This window comes from Nuphar pumila, chromosome 7 (assembly GCF_984573655.1).
Source record: "Nuphar pumila chromosome 7, dmNupPumi1.hap1.1, whole genome shotgun sequence".
NCBI classification, from domain to species: Eukaryota; Viridiplantae; Streptophyta; class Magnoliopsida; order Nymphaeales; family Nymphaeaceae; genus Nuphar; species Nuphar pumila.
The window spans coordinates 96,420,793-96,436,895 of NC_143255.1; the positions used below are offsets into that span (position 1 = coordinate 96,420,793).

Here is a 16,103-nt window from a genome sequence, read left to right on the forward strand (position 1 = left end):
AGATAGTACTTATGGGCCAAATCCCTAGAGGTGTACATCTTCTCAAGATATTCTCATGCTTGAAAAGCCTTTTTTAACTTGATGATATTTGCATTAATTCTCGTTTCTACGGACGAAAACATCCAAGAGAGGATTTTAAAATTCCTCATTTCTCATTCTTCATGCTTTTTCGTATATTCTTCAAGAGCCTTGGTCCTTTCATCACCTTCAAGAATTTTTATCTCTCCTTTTTCTAGCGAGGTTATCTTGGGTTCCGGTTCGGGAATCGAGCCTTGGACATAGCCCCAAAGCCCTTTTCCTTTGATGTGAGCTTTCATATTTCCAGCCCAAACATGATAGTTGAACCCATTGAGTTTGAACCCGAGAGAAATGGGAGTCTTTTTCACCCATTAGAGAGGAGAGATGATGAAAAAGAATACGTACATCAAGGGTTTCTCAAGTCTTTCTTGATAAATGAGGCTTCTAAAATATTGCTCGAAGAAGATGATTCACTCCAAAAAACCAATAGCTTGAAGACACGTTTTTCGAGGCACTCAAAAATGAACAAACGCACGATCCTTCTTCTTCAAACGAGGCTTTGATACCATGTGAAAGTATCTTCAACAAGATACTATGATCAAGACCTTAATATTCTTGATAACAAATATGTGCACACATGCACAATAAGAACACTTAGAACACTTGTGCACAAAATCACAAATGCTCCAAAGGCATAAAAATAAATATTCGAACTTTATTAGAAGCTTGAGCTTTGACTCAAAGCCATGAGAATACAAGAGGGGAGAGGCCCCTATTTATAACCAAACAAGGAGCCACATAGGGGGCTCCCAAGAAAGTCATTGGGAGCCCCCCACGACTCTTTGGGGAGCCTCCCTATGTGGCACAAAATACAAAAAAGAAAAAAGAAAGGAAGAAAAAGAAGAAAAATAAAAGAATTAAAAAAAGTTACAATCATATTCCAAAATGGAATATGCATAAAATAAGTATTTACAGAAATACCCTTTTCAGGTGAACAATGAGACAAAAAAGAAATATATATATTTATATAGAGAGAGAGAGAGATACATGTACATATGTATCTCTCTCTCTCTCTCTCTCTCTCTCTCTCTATATATATATATATATATATATATATATATATATATACGAGATTACAAGATTGATACATAATTTAACATATATATGTCAAGAATTTTTCCGAAAAACACAATATTATAAGAAGCCAAACATAAGACTTTTTAGTAGATAAGCACATACCTTCAACACGAAACAACAAATATGATGAGAGTGTAGAAGAGTATGTGATCAATAGCTTTACACTACATATATCACAAAAATTTTAATCTCAACATAACTTTCTCTAAAGACATACCATTCATATGAAAGACATGCTTACAAACAAAGTTAAGCAAAAAATATAAATTCAAAAACACACAAGTTCAAGTGAGATTGTCATCAAATTATGCTCGAAAGAAAAACACGATTAACGACCCATTAAAGCAAGTTTTGAGCAATCATATATCTATTTTTTCGAAAAACAAGTTCACCGGTTTAAGAATTTATCATTTAAAATTTTCAAAACATACGAAAAAGTGTAACGTGATATACGAAAAAGCAAAGGTTCAATGAAGAACCAAATAACACAAGCACTAAATGTGCAAAATACCTTTTTTTTAATAAAAACATAACGATAAAGAAAACACATACATATAAATGATCAATGAAGTAAATGTTTCTTCATAATGTATGATACTTAAGGAAAAAGAATACATACCGAACAGTGTTGTTAAAAACGTGCCTCAAGGCGCAAAAACATGTCTCGCCTCGAGGCGAGGGCCTTTTTGCCTTGAGGCGCACTCAAAAAGCGCAATACCATAAAAGCGTACACCTCATGCGCCTTGAAGCGAGGCGAGCCTCAACATGAGGCGCGCATTAAAAATCGGATGGCCCGGACCCGAGTCCGACCCAGGCCCGTATTCTCGAAGGATCGAGAACCTGTGTCTTTAAAAAAGACACAGGCGCCTCAGGCGAGGGGCAAAAGCCCTCGCCCCTTCTCTCCACTTTGTCCCCTCTCATCCCCCGCAACCGTTGTCGCCGGTCATCACCTCTTCCACCTTCTTCTTTCCTCTGTTGAGAAGGCGTCGGCGACCCGCCGGCCACCACCATCTTCTTTTCTCTGTTACGAGGGCGCCAGCGACTCAGTGTCGTCCGTTCCGGCGACCTCAACCAACATCCCCGACGCCGCCTTTCCTCTACGTTTTTCAGTGACGGGTAAACCCTTTTCTTTGCTTCTTCTCCGTGAGGGGTCGACCGACAGGGGGCAGAGCCCCCTGTCGTCGCCTCTCGTCGGTAGGGGGTTACCCCCTGCCTTTCTTTTGGGGTCGACCAACAGGGGGCGGAGCCCCCTGTCGTCGCCTCTCGTCGGCAAGGGGTCCCCCCCCCTCTGCTTTTCTCTCTTGGTCGACCGACAGGGGGGCGGAGCCCCTGTCGTCGCCTTTCGTGGGCAGGGGGTTCCCCCCCCCCCCCCTGCTTTTCTCTCTTGGTCGACCGACAGGGAGGCGAAGCCCCCTGTCTCTTTCTTTTTCGGTAGGGGGCTCCGCCCCCTGTCGCTCACCTTGTCGTCATGCAGGGGGTTACCCCCTGCCTTTCTTTTGAGGGGTCGACCGACAGGGGGGCGAAGCCCCCTGTCTCTTTCTTTTTCGGTAGGGGGCTCCGCCCCCTGTCGCTCACCTTGTCGTCAGGCAGGGGGCTCTCTGCCCTTCTTGCTTTGCGGGCAGGGGGCTCCAACCCTCCTGCCATTTGCCTTGTCGACAGGGGGGTTGGAGTTGGTTCTGCTTTAGTTCTGTTGATTGTGGTTTGTGCGTTGACGATTTTTGTAGTTTACTTGATTATGGTGTTGGTTCATTAACAGTTCTCTTCTGTTTCTCCCTTTTTATCCTTTTTGTATGTAATATCTTTCTCTACTTTAAGGTGCTTTGTTCTGTGAAAAAATTCATGCAAATGTTTGAATCGATTAGGATTGTAATACATTCTTGTGGATTGTTGAACTTGTATCTTTACTTTTAGTTGCTAATATGTGTTTGCATCACTACTAATAGTTCTCTGCATCAGGTGTCTTACTGTTTTGCTTGCATTTACCATCATTTTCTTGTTACATTTTCTTGTTAAGTTTATTTTCAATCTCAGAAATTTTATTTCCTGTATTTAGATTAGAATTTAGTTAATTTATTAATTATCATTTTTAGATACATTAATACTAGTGAGACTAGTTAAAAAAAATTGCACTACATTAATACTTATGTTGAAGTTTTAGTGTAATACAGTATGCTGATTTTTAGATTTCTTTAAAAATCTGACTAAACATGACAAGTTTTGAATGTGGCATGTGTTTTAAACTAAAAGAACTAAAGATATCACAATCATGGGTTTGGTTTACAAAACCTGCAATGGACCAAACCTAGTTAAGATGGATAAATTACTTAAAGGACCTTTCAACTCACATTATATTTTGATAGATTTACAACTTCCTGACTACTATGCCTTCAATTAGCATCTTGTATATTAGTCTCTTACATTACAGAAGAGTTATGTATGACGTCATTGTTTTGTTTCTATTACTTTGGCACACATGAGCAGCATAGTTCTTGTTGCTCAATTATGTTTTTTTTCTAGGATTCCTATATAACTTATACACCAGGATTGTAATGGAGCAACCATAATTAAATAAAATGATTGTGTCGAATCATGGACAGGCTTATTTGGTCTTTTTGGTTGTGGTTCCCTTTATCTATTTTGCATTTGTTTTCATGTAATGTGGTCAGCAGAATGCATGATGTTAATATATATATATATATATATATATATATATATATATTGTTATATGTATTTTTGCAGTTGAACAATGGCAAAAAACGTAGGATGGGATCATGGAGTTAAAGTTCCAAATCCTACTAAAGATCCCAAATTCGTAGGATATGTAATTTGCAATTACTGTCATAAAGAGACTACAGCAGGCATCTATAGGCTAAAACATCACTTAGCTGGCACAAAACATGGTGTAAGCATGTGCGAAGCGGTTCCACCTGATGTGAAAAGATTTTTTCGGAATCATCTAAAGGATCAAAAGCAAAAGAAAGAAGAGTTAGAACAAAACAAGTTAGATATCGGGAGAAGTGTCTATTTTGGATCATCAACGGGCGATAATGTGAATAAAGAAACTAGTGGATTATGTAGTGATGCAAAAACAAGTACAAGTGGTCCTATGAACCTTTTTGTAAACAAAAAAGCACGACAAACCACAATAAACATTGCTTTCAAAAGCGATGAAAGAAAAAATGTATATTGTGCCATTGATAGATTTTTTTATGCAAATGCCTTATCATTTAATCTTAGCAACGGTCCATATTTTGGTGCAATGGTAGAAGCTAATGCAAATTATGGGCAAGGGTTCAAACTGCCTTCTTATCACGAGATCAGAACGTGGATTTTGAAAGACGAGGTAGATTGTACTCATGAAATTTTAAAAGAGTTCAAAAAAGAATGGTCAAAGGTTAGTTGCAGCATTATGACAGATGGTTGGACAGATGAAAAAAAAATAAATTTAATTAATTTTCTTGTGAATAGCTCATCTGGGACAGTATTTTTGAAGTTTGTTGACATCAACGACATAGAAAAAACTGGTGCAAATTTGTGTAAGTTGTTTGAAGAAGTTTGTGAAAGTAATGTGGTGCAATTCATTACAGATAATGCACCAAATTATGTGGCAGCTGAGAATATGTTAACAGCAGGAAAAACATGTTTTTGGACACCATGTGCAGCGCACTGTTTGGATCTTATATTAGAAGATATTGAAAAGATATCAATTTTTAAAATACAGTGGAAAAGGCAAAAAAATTACAAGATACATTTATAGTCATGCATGGGTATTAAATTTAATGAGAAAATTCACAAAGAAGAAAGAACTTCTGCGTCCAGCCATCACTCGTTTTGCCACAACATATCTTACACTTCATAGTATTGGATGTTATAAGAAAGAGTTAAAGTCGATATTCTTATCTTCAAATTTTAGATCATCTAATTAATATAAGAAATTTGATGCTAAGAACATTTCTTATATTGTTCTTAATGATCATAAGTTTTGGGTTGCCATATCATATGCAATTAAAGCTACACTACCTCTCGTGAAAGTGTTGTGACTCGTTGATGCAGACGAACCTGCTATGGGATTTTTGTATGAAGCAATGGATAGAGCGAAGGAGGAAATTGCTTCAAACCTTGACAATGTCGAAAGAAAATATAAACCTATTTGGGATATCATTGATAAACGATGGGACTTACAACTTCATAAGCCTTTGCATGCAGTTGCCTATTATTTAAATCCACATTTTTATTATGCTGACAACTTCAATCCTGATGGAGAAGTTATTAGTGGCTTTTATGATTGTGTTGAAAAATTAGTTTCTGATGCAAATATTCGGTTGAAAATTACAACACAAATCGATGCATTTAAAAAGGCAAAGGGGTTGTTTGGCAGAGAGGCGGCTGTTACAACAAGAAAATTAAAAAGTCTTGGTAAGTTTGCAATTATGTTGTTATTTGTCAACATTTTTTTATATTTTTGTTAATTATGACATTCTTAATGTTTTTATCATTTTTTTATTATTTTATTTGAATACAACTGATTGGTGGAGTTCATTTGGGCACGAAAATCCTGAGTTGATGAATTTTGCAATTCGAATTCTAAGTTTGACATGCAGTACATCGGGCTATGAGAGGAATTGGAGTACTTTCTCATTGGTTTGTGACTTTGTGTTTTATTTTTTAAATACATTTTTATAAGTTTAATTATCTTATATTTGATTATCAATGATTTGAAATTATAGGTGCATACAAAACGAAGGAATAGACTTAAACAAGAGAAGATGAATGCATTGGTTTTTGTAATGTACAATAAGAAATTAAGAGAGAGAAATATGAAGAGAAGGGCTACCAAAGACCCTATATGTCTAGATCATGTAGACTCAGACGATGAGTGGATTGTGGAGAAGGAAGATCTAGTGTTGCCAAGTGATCCCAATTGGTTGGAGGATTCATGGTTGGATCCGAACTTTGACATAAATGTCATTGAGCATGTGCCTATTGAAAAAGTCACTTCACTTCATGTTTCACAAAGTGGTTTTAGGCAAGACATGTCTTCAAGAGATCGAGGTAAAGTTATATTCCTTTTACCTATCTATGAATATAAATGTATTTTTTTAATTACATAACATAAATATTTAATACATGATTTTTTATTGAAGGAAAAAGAAAAGCAAAAGAAGTATCTGAGGACGTGGATGAAGAAAGTGTAGATGATGAAGAGTCAGAGAATGAAGATGAAGGAGAACCTATTTATATGGATTCTTCAGATGATGATATTGAAGACTTAGATATTGATGATGACGAGACACAACAAGAGCCTAAGCCCTAATTTATATCATAGAGCTATTGGCCATTTATATGTTTTTTGGGTCTTTCAGTTGTAATTGTGAATGTTAACACTCATTTTGAAGAGTTTTGGACAAATACATCAACATTTGGTTGTTAATGTTAACATGCATTTTCTAATTATGACTTGATGTTGTTAGTGCTAATATGCATTTTGTTGTTAATGTTAGTTTTTTATTGAATGAATGCTCATATTTTATTTCTTAGATACTTACATAGATCAAGTTGTTGCATTAATGTTACTTTTTCATGTTAATTTCATATTTTTTTCGTATTTATTTGAGATTTTTTATTTCGTGTTGGTTGGTGCTTCATCAATAAAACATTTCTTATTTATTTATAATTTTAGATAATTTTTATAGTTTTTTTAAGTTAAAAAAATTTGAGGCTTACGCTTTGCGCCTCGAGGCTTACGCCTCGCCTTAGATTTTGGTGGAGCACCTCGCCTCGCATCAACGCTTTTCACAACACTGATACCGAATAACTTTAAGAAAAAAAGAGAGAAAAATGAATACTTCACCATTTTTCTTAAAATTTCTTGAATAACACGCTTCCTGATGCACCAAAGAGCAACTCGATCACAACCTTACTCTGATACCATGTTAGAAAGTATGTGAAAATGAATAATAAGAATGCTTAATGCATTCACACGGTTCAAAAATGGACAAGCAAGAACCCACGATGGGGAATATCGAAATAGTCCACTAAGAGACAACTCAAGAAGCCTTAAAAGAGGCAAAATATATAAATCTTTATTAAGAGAGGGCTTAAAAAGTCATACCTTACAAGAGGGAGAGCCCTGTAATTTATAAAGGAAAAGAAGAGTGAGAGAGTGACCACATGGGGCTCCGGGAGCTCCAATGGTCATATTAATGATCGTTGGGGCCCCAACGACTAGATGGGTGGGGCCCCATGTGGTCCTTTTACAACTTTAAATAAAAGAAAAAAAAAGAAATAAAAGAAAAACCTAAAAATAAAATGATATAGGAAAATTACCAAAATACCCCTATTAGGTTTTGAATGTACAATAAAGAAAAGAGAAGAATATATGTATATATATACTTATATATATATACACATTCGTATATATATATATATACACGAATGTATATTATATATATATATGAATGTATATATATATATATTAATAATAATACCTTCATTGGAATAAAGAAATGAAATTTGAACTTAATGCTCTTAAGAAAGCCAACACATAAGAAATAGTTGATCCACCCTTAGGAAAGAAACTTATAGGATGTAAATGAGTGTTTAAAGTTAAAACAAAAACTGATGAATCATTAGAAAGATATAAAGCAAGGTTAGTTGCTAAAGGGTACGCTCAAGAATATGGAATAGATTATAAGAAAACCTTTGCCCCAGTAGCACGAATGACAAGTGTTTGTACTCTCATTACCATTGCGTCTATTAAAAAATGATCTACCTTTTAATTAGATGTTAAAAATGCTTTTTTGAATGGAGACCGTGGTGAGGAAGTCTACACGGAACCTCCTCCAAGGATGAATTTAAATGAAAAGGTTTAAAACTTAAAAAGGCTTTGTATGGTCTTAAACAAGATCCTAAGGCTTGGTATAACAAATTTAGTAGTGTTTTGATTAATTTAGGATTTATCTCTTGTTATATTGACATTGCTCTCTTTGTCAAGAAAAGAGGTACTACAATTGTGATTCTTTTTCTATATGTTGATGATATGATCATCACAGGAAACGACAAAGGAGGAGTTATTGAAATTAAAAAATCTTGAAGAAAAAAACTTTTGATATGTTTGACTTAGGTTTCTTGAAATATTTTTTAGGAATTGAAGTTGCTTATTCCCCTAGAAGATATATTCTCTCTCAAATGAAATTAACTGTTGACATATGTGTTAAGTCGGGAGTTTCAGATGAAAAGGAGGTGGAGACCCCTGAAGTCATAAATGCTAAATTAAGGCTCGAAGATGGTGTACTGCTAGAAGATCCTACTCTATATCGTCAATTAATTGGATCTCTCACTTATCTCTTCATCATCTATGTCACATGGGTGCGGGTGCGGGTGCGGGTGCGGGTGCGGGCGCGGGTGCGGGTGCGGGTGCAGGCGCGGGCGAGGGTGCGGGTGCGGGGATTCGGCACTTCCAAAAAACCTGGGTGCGGGGGTGCGGCAGGGGCAAAAATGTAAATATATATAAGGGGTCGGGGGCGGGTTTTTTCAAATTTTACACGATAGCACAAGCTGTGAGAAATCAGATGTGGGAGTCACCTTACTATCGTAGCAAGAGATAGAGAGAGAGGTAAGAGGGAAGAGAGAAAAAAATGTTGGGCGTAATGTCTTCTCCCCTTTCCATTGATATTTATATGTTGTACGAGTGGTATAATACAGTACAATAGTACAATACAGTACAGTATGCAGTACAATACAGTACAATACAGTACAATAGTACAATACAGTACAGTATGCTGTACAATACAGTACAATACAGTATAGTATGTTGTACAATACAGTACAATACAGTACAGTAATATATTCATTTACATATACATATTTAACAGCCTCCCTCAAGTTGAGGATGGTCTTCAATCATGCTCAACTTGCCCTTAAGTAACCAAAATTGATGACTAACCAATCCTTTGGTGAAGATGTCTGCTACTTGGTCTTCTGATCTGACATACGAAGCCTCAATTTCTTCTGTTTCAATCTTTTGTCTAACAAAATGCTGATCAATCTCAATGTGCTTCGTGCGACAATGATGAATAGGGTTAAAAGAAATATTAATGGCACTTTGATTATCACATAAAAGCAGAGAGGAAGAGATAGGTTCATTCAACTCTTGAAGAAGATGCCGTACCCAAGTGACATCAGCTGTCCCTGCTGCCATTGCCCTGTACTCTGCCTCAGTGCTGGATTTAGCAATGGCCTTTTGTTTCTTACTACTCCAAGTGACAATATTTGGGCCAATAAAAACACAATATCCTGAAACCGACCTACGCTCATCAGGGTCCCCACCCCAATCTGCATCACAATATGTAAGTAAACGGTGTCCTGTAGTGAAGCTTTCATCTTTGTGATAGAGCAATCCATCTCCAATAGTCCCTTTCAGATATCTGAGAATACGCTTAATACATTCCATATGACAATCAGTGGGAGCATGCATAAACTGAGATGCTTGATTTACAGCATAAGCAATGTCAAGTCTTGTAAATGTAAGATATTGCAACATACCAACAATGCGGCGATATAAAGTGGAATCATGATATAATTGGCCTTCTTTTGCACTAAACTTATGATTTAAGACAGATGGGGTGCTGAGAGGTTTACAATTAATCATACCAGTGGTGTGAAGAATGTCAAGAGTATACTTGTGTTGACTTAGAGTGAGTCGATCATCTTGTCTATCGACTTCAACTCCCAAGAAGTATCGCAATGGGCCTAAGTCCTTCATCTTGAATTTGGCCATGAGTAAAGACTTGACCAAGGCAATATGTGCATCATCACTCCCAGTGATAATGATGTCATCAACATATATAAGAACCCAAGTAGTAACATGATCATTCTTATACATAAATAAAGAATGATCAAGTATACTCTTAGAAAAGCCATGCTGCTGAATTTCCATGGAGAAACTCTCAAACCAAGACCGAGATGCCTGTTTTAAACCATAAAGAGACCTTCTCAATTTACAAACCCATGTAGCCGCATCATGTTCACTATATCCAGGAGGTTGCTCCATATACACCTCTTCCTTCAAAGTCCCCATGTAGGAACGCATTCTTGACATCCAACTGGCTAAGAGACCAACCATGCTGAAGTGCCAAAGTGAGGATCACACGAATGGTGCCAATTTTGACAACAGGGCTAAAAGTTTCCTCATAATCTTGCCCATATTGTTGTGTGAATCCGCGTGCAACAAGGCGAGCTTTATATCTTTCAATGCTACCATCTGGTTTACGCTTGATCTTGTAAACCCATTTGGAACCAACAACATTTCTATCAACAGGTCGAGGAACAATATCCCATGTATGACATTCATGAAGTGCTGCCATTTCTTCGTTCATAGCTTCAACCCAAGCTCGAGAATGGGCTGCCTGATGGAAAGTAGACGGCTCTTTCTCTTTGGCCACATTGGTTAGAAACAACTGAAAGTCAAGAGAAAAATTGTTGTAACTAACCCAACGATGGATAGGATGCCTTTCACGTGTGGATCGTCGAAGAGGGGGAGCCTCGTGAGATGGAGTTGAAGGGGCTCCTCGACGAGCATAAACCAAACCTGAAAACCGTGAAGGTGCATCCTGGATGATGGAGTTGTCTGCTTCAAACTGAATTGGTTCATCAACAACAGGATCTCTGATAGAGTCATATAGCAAAGTATCACAAAGCCATGAATCATAAGTAGTTTGCTCATATACCTGAGAAGTATCACAAGTGCTGAAATGGTCATCATCAAAAACAACATTTCTAGACACCTTAATCTTACCCAAAATAGGATCATAACATCTATATCCTTTATACCCATCGGCATATCCCAGAAATCTGCACTGAACTGCTCTGTCCTGAAACTTGTTACGTAAAGAATGATCCACATGGACATAACAAATGCATCCGAAAGCATGCAAATCATCATAAGAAGGGTGAGAACCGTGAAGCAAATAATAAGGAGACTGATCTCCTAATAATTCCATAGGCAACCTGTTAATGATATGCACTGCAGTGTGAAAGGCCTCAGTCCAAAGAGAGAAAGAAATATCAATATTGTGCATCATACTTAACGCGGTTTCAACAATATGCCGATGCTTACGTTCTGCTACTCCATTCTGTTGTGGAGTGTAAGGACAAGAGGAGTTACGTGTGATGCCATGGTCCTTTAAATATTCACTAAAATCATGAGATATGTATTCTCCACCACCATCACACTGGAAATAAGTGATATTTGAATTGAAAAGGTTCTGAACAAGAGCATGGAATTGTTTGAAAAGTTTGAACACTTCAGATTTAGATTTCATAAAGTAAATCCAAGTGTAACGAGTGAAAGAGTCAAGAAATAACACATAATAACGAGAGCCAGATAGAGATGAAACAGGAGCTGGGCCCCAAACATCAGAGTGAATAATTTCAAATGGCTTGGAAGCTCTTTTATTGATACTTTGAAAGGGAAGTACATGACTCTTGCAGACATTACAACTAGGACACTTATGATCTAATTTGACTTTGAGAATAAAACCCTGAGAAGACAATTTGTCAAGGAACCCTTGACTACAATGACCTAACCGACGATGCCAAGAAACTGGCTTATTACATTGCATAACAGAAGAAGACTGACTCAAATAAGCAGGAAAAGATGGAGACACGGTAGATGACGTCTTCAAAGTCCCGGGGGCTGCTTCGAAGACGTACATGTTTCCGTGTCGTTCACCCTTAGCGAGCATCTTCTTGGTTCGAAGGTCCTTAAGACAAACAGAAGACGGAGTAAATTCCATGGATGAATTTGTTTCATCAACCAATTTAGAAACAGATAAAATGTTTTTCTCAATGGCAGGAGTGAGTAAGACATTTTTCAATGGTAGTGTAGATTGTGACAAAGAGAGAGATGCATTTCCAGTATGAGAAATAGGGTGGTGGGAACCATCTCCCGTGACAATAGTGCCAGTGCCAATATAAGGAACCATGTTGGAAAGTTTACCTGCATCAGAAGTAACATGTGCGGCTACTCCAGAATCAATATACCAAACTCCATCATCATTCTGACGCAAATTCATGTTGTTAAATGCAGTCATCAGAATTTGTTGCACATCATGTGGCAACCCTGCACTCTGTCCCTGATCAGTACCCTGATGTGCTCGAAAATTTCCCTGCGGCTGCCCCTGAAACTGTCTAACATTCATCTGTCCAGCTCTTGGTCCTGGCCTCCCTGCCTTGTTGCGATTCTGTGGGTTGTGCCAACAATCTGCTTTCACATGGCCACGCTTGTTGCAATGGAAGCAAGTAGGGACACGGGTACCTCTAGTGGCAGGTGGAGCAGTAGGAGTAGGAAGGAGTCCTCCACGGCCCATATGAGCAGCAGGTGGACGAAATGAGGTAGACCCAGATGTAAACATGACAGGATGAGGATCATCAATAAGATGATCTTGAGTCAAACTAACTTCATATTGTAGGAGTTTGGCCTGTAAATCCTTAAAGCATGGAAGTGTAGAGGCAACCTGTAATGCAGTGCAAAACATACGATATTGGGGCCCAAGGCTTCCCAATACCTGCTGAACAACATCTCTGTCAGAAACAGGATATCCAATAGCGGTCAACTGATCAATGATAATTTTGATATCCCCTAGAAATTCAGTAATGGTCTTAGTTCCCTTTCGCATAGATTGGAACTGCCATTTCAGTTGAAGTGCACGTGATTCAGAAACCTGTGAATAAGAGTGAGCAAGATGTCTCCATAGTTCTGCAGCAGTAAAATGGTCAGAGATAGTTTGTAATATACAATCAGATAACGTGGCAGTCAAATAGGCAACCACAGATTGGTCCTTCTTAAACCAAACATCATACGCAGGATTTGGAATAGCAATGCAACTCACCTTCCCATCATTACCAGTTACCTCTTGCGTAATAGTCATAGGTGGGGCGGGTGATCCCCCATCCAGATGCCCGGAAAGACCATGACTTCGGATAAACGGCAGAATTTGGCGTTTCCAAAGTAAGTAGTTATCATGAGTTAATTTGTGAGAAACAAGTTGAGAAAGAAATCCGGGGCTGATTTTAGAATCCATAAGGAAGAAGATCAAAGATGAATCAAACAGCACGACAGAAATTCGTAGGTTGTACGGACAGAAATTTTTGAGTTTTGGAAATCACGATTTTTTAGTTAATCGTGCAGAATGTACGATTTATCAACTATATTGCAAGAAATAGATAAGAAATCACAAGAAGTTTGAGAAAATGGGCACTTTTGAGAAATGAGGGTTCCCAAATTTGGGGAAAACAGAAATTAGGGTTGATAAAATTGGGGATAACAGAATATGTAAGAAGGAAAAGATGCACGATATGAGGAAATGAAGAAACGACGTCGAAATATAGTGATTCAACGGAGAAACAACAGAGAAAAGATGGAAAAAAAAAAACACTTTCCTTGAGAACGCCCAAAAACGCACGTCAAGGTCCTTAGGGGCCTTCCAGATGATCGTGATTACCACGCCCTTGGCTCTGATACCATGTGAGAAATCAGATGTGGGAGTCACCTTACTATCGTAGCAAGAGATAGAGAGAGAGGTAAGAGGGAAGAGAGAAAAAAATGTTGGGCGGCAATGATGTCTTCTCCCCTTTCCATTGATATTTATATGTTGTACGAGTGGTACAATACAGTACAATAGTACAATACAGTACAGTATGTTGTACAATACAGTACAATACAGTACAATAGTACAATACAGTACAATATGTTGTACAATACAGTACAGTAGTACAATACAGTACAGTATGTTGTACAAGTGGTACAATACAGTACAGAAATATATTCATTTACATATACATATTTAACACAAGCAAGGCTACCACCATCATTGAAAAGTCAGGAGCTGACAGCTGCTGTCAGCAGATTTTTTTTTGTATATACAACTGCACGATAGCACAAGCAAAGCTACCGCCATCATTGAAAAGTCAGCAGCTGTCACAGCTGCTGTCAGTTTTTTTTATATACAGCTGCACGATAGCACAAGCAAGGCTACCACCATCATTGAAAAGTGTTGTCAGCTCCTGACAGCAGCAGATTTTTTTTTTATATACAGCTGCACGATAGCACAAGCAAGGCTATCACCATCATTGAAAAGTTAGGAGCTGACAGAAGCTGACAACTGCTGTCAGCAGATTTTTTTTTTTTTTTAAAAATCGCAGGGGCAATTTTTAAAAAAAAAATCCAAAAAAAAGGACATAAATGATCTTGGGTGCGGTCAACGCACCCAGGATCGGGTTGACCGCACCCGCGTCGAGTCGCGTCGACGCGGGTGCGGCACCCTGCTAGCCGAATCTCTGTGACATAGTTCATCATCCAACCTAATATTGCTCAAGATGTTCATGCGGCCAACTAGTTTCAACATGCACCTACCAATGTGCACATGGCAGGAGTAATAAGGATTATGCGATACATTAAAAACACCATTTCGAAAGGGTTTTTCTTATCATCTTCCTCATCTTTTGATTTAATTGCTTATATTGATGCTGATCGGGGTGGTAATCCTAATGATAGAATCTCAACTACTGGTTTTTGTATTTTTTTAGGAGATTCATTGATTTCTTGGAGGTGTAAAAAACAACAAAATGTATATTTATCTTCAACCAAAGTCGAATATCGTGTTGTAGCTACAACAACAATGAAAATAGTGTGGCTTAAAAGTCTACTCAATGATATGGGTATCATCATCTCATCACCATCGAAGATATGTTGTGACAATAAGAGTGCGATTTATATTAAGCAATCACACTTTTCATGAACGCACCAAGCATATTGAGATGGATTGTCATTATGTTTGTGATGAATATCTGAAGAGAACTATCACATTACCGTATGTTACCTTGAAATGTCAGTTGGCCGATTTCTTCACCAAAGCTCTTCCTGCTCGTCGTTTTCTCTTTCTCCTTAGCAAACTTTTGGTTCTTTCCTTGTAAAGTTTGAGAGGGAGTATTAAATATATATATATATATATATATGTTTTGTTATGTATTACCCGATAGGAGCATTTTTGTCTTTTTACATATATTAAATAGTTGTTTCTTAAAAAAAACTCTTTTCTCTTTTCTTATTTTTTACTTTTTCTTTTCCTTTTTGTTTTTTACTTTTTGCAAATCCCCCCCCCCTCCCTTCCATAGAGTCGTTGGGGGCACCAACGGTCATATTTATGACCGTTGGGAGCTCCCCAAAGTCTCTATGAAAAGGGGGAGCTCCCAATGGCTCCCTCTCTTGTTATGTATATAAATAGGGGTGCATCCCCTACATGTAACTCATTTCTTCTCTCACATTTTCAATAATATTTTCTTTTGTTTGCCTTTCGGCATTATCCCTTTGTAGATTTGTGTGTGCAAATGCTTGTTTATTTTCTTTGTATTTGTCCATTATTGGACTTGTAAGTATTCTACACTTTGTTATTTGTAATTCCATTTACTTCGTTACAGTCACAGCACAAGCCTCATCCTTTGCTAAGATGCAACACCTAAGAAATCTAGTCAGGCAATGCCCTTGGTGAATGCTTACTTTTGCAAGTGACGACCAGATGGTAGTTTCTACAAGCATAATAGGCGTGTATGTGACTGTTTACAAAAGATGACTTTATGCCACAATCACTAAGCCAAAATTTCAAAACATGGGGAACCATCTTTTTTTCGTCCCCCCAACTTGGTGCATAGTTTTGGTCATTTGAGTTATCGCCCTTCAAAATGGAAGTATGACATGGCCGTTCTCACTATGCACTATATGCAAAAGACCCACCTTTATGTAAGGGGACATCAGTTATCTAAAATAGAATGCACAGTTTCTACATCAGGTCCTTGACAACTGACCTATCAAACCAATTTTTGATTAATGTTTTCTAACCCACTTAGAAATTGATGATGACAAAAACTGTCAAACAACATCTTTGATGAGG

At 37.7% G+C, this 16,103-nt stretch overlaps 1 protein-coding gene across 2 annotated transcripts in view; it reads right to left on the reverse strand.

The window, feature by feature from the left end:
• Positions 1-16,103, reverse strand: part of EMB2757 (Transducin/WD40 repeat-like superfamily protein) — a 65,575-nt gene that overhangs the window by 22,933 nt on the left and 26,539 nt on the right. The gene's annotated exons all lie outside the window — the stretch shown is intronic.